The following is a 6,000-nucleotide window of genomic DNA, read 5'->3' on the forward strand; positions in this document are numbered from 1 at the left end:
TGGCATCACAGTGATAAAAAATGAAAAAGGTGAATTGTTAACAAGTAGAGTCCCATCTAGTTGGCGGATGTGTATTGACTATAGAAAATTAAATGATGCCACTAGAAAAGATCATTTTTCATTACCATTTTTGGATCAAATTTTAGAAAGAGTAGCTGGTCATCCCTACTACTGTTTTCTTGACGAATATTCAGGCTATTATCAAATTCCCATTGCACTCGAAGATCAAGATAAAACTACATTCACATGTCCTTTTGGAACATTTGCATTTAGAAGGATGCCATTTGGATTATGCAATGCCCCAGCAACATTTCAAAGATGTATGCTAAGCATTTTTTGCGACATGGTTGAAAATTGTTTGGAAATTTTCATGGATGATTTAACTGTCTTTGGGAATACATTTGATAATTGTCTTGAAAATTTGGAAAAAGTTTTAAAAAGATGCGAGGAAAAAGGTCTTATTTTAAATTGGGAAAAATGTCATTACATGATTACTTCTGGAATTGTTTTGGGACATGTCGTGTCATCTCATGGAATTGAAGTTGATAAAGCAAAAGTTGATGTCATTGCCAATTTACCCCCTCCAAAAACCATTAAAGAAATTCGATCATTTTTGGGACATGCTGGATTTTATAGGAGGTTTATAAAGGACTTTAGTTTAATCTCTAAACCCATTTGTAACCTCTTAACAAAAGACACTGCATTTGAGTGGACTCAAGAATGTCAAAATGCTTTTGATAAAATCATTCGACATTTAACATTAGCTCCTATCATGCAACCTCCTGACTGGTCTTTACCATTTGAAATCATGTGCGATGCGAGTGATTATGCAGTCGGTGCATTACTGGGTCAAAGAAGAAACGGTAAGCCTTATGTGATATATTATGCAAGTAGAACTTTAAACAATGCTCAAATGAATTACTCCACAACTGAAAAAGAACTACTTGCTGTAATATTTGCATTAGATAAATTTCGTTCTTATTTGATTGGATCAACGACTTTTGTGTTTACTGATCATTCTGCTATTAGATATTTGTTGACGAAACAGGATGCAAAGCCACGACTGATACGATGGATTTTGTTGCTCCAAGAATTTGACATTGTGATCAAAGATAAAAAAGGAACCGAGAATGTCGTAGCCGATCATTTATCGAGACTAGTAACAGGATCATCTTGTGAAATGACACCAATTAATGATAATTTTCCTGATGAACATCTATTTTCAGTTACTACTACACCTTGGTTTGCTAATATAGTAAATTTTCTTGTGACAGGAAAAATGCCACCTCAATGGAGTTCCCAAGATAAGAGAAAATTTTTGAATGAGGTAAAAAACTTTTATTGGGATGATCCGTATCTGTTCAAGTACTGTCCAGATCAAATTTTTCGACGTTGCATACCCGACAATGAGGTAAGTAGTGTCATTAAATTTTGTCATTCAGAAGCATGCGGAGGACATTTTTCTTCAAAGAAAACGGCTGCAAAAATTTTGCAGTGTGGATTTTATTGGCCCACTTTGTTTAAAGACACCCACGAAATCTGCAAGATCTGTGAAAATTGTCAAAAATTGGGTTCAATTTCAAAAAGAAACATGATGCCTTTAAATCCTATCATTGAAATTGAAATCTTTGACTGTTGGGGAATTGATTTTATGGGACCTTTTCCACCGTCGTTTGGATACTTGTATATTTTAGTTGTAGTTGATTATGTTTCCAAATGGATAGAGGCAATTCCATGTCGAACAAATGATCATAAAATCGTCATCATATTTTTGAAAGAAAATATTTTTAGTAGATTCGGAATTCCTCGAGCTATGATAAGTGATGGGGGAACTCACTTTGTTAATAAACCATTTGCTTCATTAATGAAAAAATATGGTATTACTCACAAAGTAACAACTCCTTATCATCCTCAAACAAATGGACAAGTTGAATTAGCTAATAGGGAGATAAAGCAAATTTTGGAAAAAACTGTTAACTCAAATAGAAAAGATTGGTCTCTGCGACTTAATGATGCACTGTGGGCATATCGAACAGCTTTTAAAACATCATTGAATATGTCTCCCTATAGGTTGGTTTATGGAAAACATTGTCATTTGCCTGTGGAATTGGAACATAAAGCTTATTGGGCGATCAAAACTTTAAATTCAAGCATGGACGATGCCAACAAATTGCGTAAATTGCAACTTAATGAACTTGATGAACTCAGAAATGACGCATATGAGAATTCGAGGATTTATAAAGCAAAAATAAAATCATTTCATGATAAAACAATTCTTAGAAAATCTTTTGAGATTGGTAAAAAAGTTTTGCTTTATAATTCTCGACTTCACATATTCCCAGAATTACGATCAAGATGGACAGGCCCATATGTTGTAAAGCATGTGTATCCTTATGGAGCTGTAGATATTGAAAATACTAAAAATGGTGATGTTTTCAAAGTGAATGGACAAAGGCTTAAACCATTTTTGGAAAATGAAATCTTTCAAGAAGAGTTTATTTCCCTTTCTGATCCTTAAATTTTTATGTTGCATTTAATTTTGTTTGTTTTTATTTCAGGTTTCCCTAATCTTTTTATTTTCCCGGTTAAATGGCGGATAACGGTACTCCGTGACTCTCATAGTCGGTTAAATCAGTTTCCCACAATTGCTGATACAAAAATAAAAAAAAATCATTTCTTTTCAAAATGGATGAAATTCTCTCAAAAATTTGTAAATATTTTCCCTCTGTTTCTGAAAATGTTCTAAGAAAAATTTATGCAGGAAGGTGTGAAAGATTGAGATTGCTAATGCAAAAAGGAATTCCAGAAGATATTCGTCTTGTAATTGAAGCTAAGGTCCGATTAGGAGGAGAAGTTCCACAATCATTGCTCATTCGGTATTTGCCTGGATTAGGAAAAAGCACTTATGCGAAAAAACGAAGGGCAAAAAGTTTAGGGGTTTGTCATAAGTGTGCAAGATGGACTTGTGACAAACGATGCAGATCTTTGGGATGTGTTTCCAATAACAGAGAAGATAAAATTGATTTCATTAAGAATGGGCTGAGTAAGGAGTCTTTAGATAACATCTTATTGACTCTTGAGACGCATTCTAGTGGACATGTGCATATTGAACTTCTCCGTTTATGGAAACAATTCCAAGGTGAGCGTCATAGTCTTGGGAATCTGACTAAAAAAGACCATGTTTGCCAATTTATAAGAAAATTGGATGGGAAGCATATCCTCGACTCATAGAAGGCGTTGAAGCCGTTTCTGGACGTAAAACCAGAGGAAAATTGTGAGCCACAATCACACTACTGTTTATATGCATGTGTGTCATTATTGTTTTTACTATTTATTCTGTTTACAGCTGTGACCCATAGTTTTGTCATGATAACATATTACCCCTATAAAATCTCTCATCTTTCTCTCTATTTTCGCAGAAAAAAAAAAGAAAGTAAAAACATGGCTGGATCCTCTGCACAAACATTGAAAAATATTTGTGTATTTTGTGGGTCGAGTCCTGGAAAAAATGAAGTGTTTGTAGAAGCAGCGAATAATCTTGGAAATATATTGGCTGAGAGAAAAATTCACTTGGTATATGGGGGAGGTAATATTGGGTTAATGGGATCTGTTTCAACATCTGCTCATCTTGGAGGTAGTCAGGTTTTGGGTATTATTCCTATAGCTTTAGCTGAAGGAAATATTACAGGTGTTACGATTGGGGAGGAATTAAAAGTTTCTTCTATGTATGAAAGAATCACTCAAATGATTGAAAATTCTGATGCTTTTATCGCACTACCAGGTGGTTTTGGTACATTAGAAGAAATTTTTCACACTGTTTCTTGGGCACAACTTAATATCCATAATAAACCTGTGGGCTTGTTGAATATCAATAATTATTATGACAGTTTGTTGAAATTTCTTGATAAAGCTGTGGAACAGAATTTCATTTCAGAAAATTCACGACGGATGCTCATCTGTGCTTCGACTGCCGATCAATTAATTGATGATTTGGAAGCTTTTGTTCATAAGCCTGATCCGATGATAACAAAGATTAATTGGTCGCAATCAAACAGTAAGAAAAGGAAGTTGGATCATTGATTCAAAAGTCGTGGATTGGTTTGCATTTGTTTCAGTTTGTTATCTTCAATAAAATTCCAGGTGATATCTCTTTCATTATGCACTCTTTATTACTAGTTATTTTGACATTAGGGACAATGTCATATTCTGATTGGGGGGAGAACAAACTTATATAAAAAAAATTTAAAAAAAAATTAAAAAATTAAAAAATATATATATTATTTTAAAATAAAATCATGTTTATTGTTTGTATCTTAGTAATTTTTGCAAAAATGTTATACATTACATGTTTGAAAGATTTAAATTAGAATATGCATTAATCTATTTAAGAATGTTTAAATTTTTATTTGAAAAAAAAAATGTCAATTTTAATATTCTGATCAATATAAAAATATGATTTATGAAATCTTTTTGAGTGATTAACCATTGTGATAAAATCAGGTATTAAAGTATATGGCCCAAGATATACCTTATAAGAGTGCCTAAAATTTTAAACTCACACATATTTTGTGAGTGAGTGGAGAGGACTGAGAAAACAGCTTTCGAGCCTTTATTGATCATGAGAGAGACTATCTATTGTTTAGATCTTGAGTTCTTATTTTGAAAAAAAAATGATATTTCCTGAAAAAAAAAAAAAAGAAAAAAAAAGAGAAAAATACAAAAAGAAAGATGTTGAAGATCTATGTAATTTTTAAGTTATATGCTGCGACCCATTTTTCTCTCATAAGAATAAAAAAAAAAAAAAGAAAAAAAAGAAAGAGAGAAATACATTGTACAAATTAAATAAATATGTGGTCAAAAAGCATAAACTTAGTCTGATTTCATGATGTAAAAAAAAAAAAAAATCAGGAAAAAAAAAATATAATAAGAACAACTGGATTTTAAATCAATGGATTTTCTATCTTTTGATTAGTTTGGCTCGTTTGTCTGTCTGCATTCTGTAAACCATTTTCCTGAGTATTCATCTGTATTCCAACTCCATGAGAGAAATCGTTGCCATAAATAGAAACATTTATTAACCTGTGAGGATATGGAGTTGAGACTCTTACTAGGAATTTCTGAAGGCCGTGTACACTTAACTACCTGAAATAAGCTTTGAATTAATCATCTCAAATTATTTCATAAATTATAATTATGATGATCTTGATATAACTTTGACAGTTTTCAAATTTAATTTAAACACTTAGATAGTTTTGATTACATTTCTATTTAAATTAATCAATATGTTTTGTATTGCTATTAACGCTTAAATTGCTAGGGACTAGCAATAAGCTGGTTGGGAGGTGTGATAAACATAAAAATTGTACATTAATTAAATGTTTTATAATATAAATATATAGTTTTTGTTTTATTAAATGTTTAAATATTATATGTTTTATAATAAATTGTATAAAATATAAGTTGTTGTGTAATTATAAGTTTTTACTATTTTTACAGGTTCGATAAAAGAAGAATAAACTTGGCATTGCAAATGGGATTAAGATGATTCTTGGACCTGTAGAAAGTTGATGTTAATATCTACAATATTGATGGCAAGCATGAGATAAAAATCCTTTCACAATTGTGATCAAATTAAGCAACAATTAAAGTTACCAAAGGAGTGGCAGTTTTACCATGCTCTAGTATTTTGACCATATCTCTCAAATTACTTGGTCAAATATTCTGAAAAAAATACCACAACTAGACAACTCAATTATCCACATGTTTCATTTTATGTGAAGAAGCAAATTCGAAGAAGAAGACCTTCAAAAGTGATGTGTAATATAATAATAATTTCTTGGAACACCAATGAAGACTTTTGTGTAAAAAAATAATATTTTATTTGTGGTTGTCTCCCCAAATTTGGCTATAAATAGGGGTGTATTGTAATGTATGGAGATATCCCTCATTCTATGAACAAATCTTTGAGTTCATAATATTTCTCTCTATTTTTTTCTTTTA

The sequence above is a fragment of the Primulina eburnea genome, chromosome 14, assembly GCF_022965805.1.
Source record: "Primulina eburnea isolate SZY01 chromosome 14, ASM2296580v1, whole genome shotgun sequence".
In the NCBI taxonomy this organism is placed as follows: Eukaryota; Viridiplantae; Streptophyta; class Magnoliopsida; order Lamiales; family Gesneriaceae; genus Primulina; species Primulina eburnea.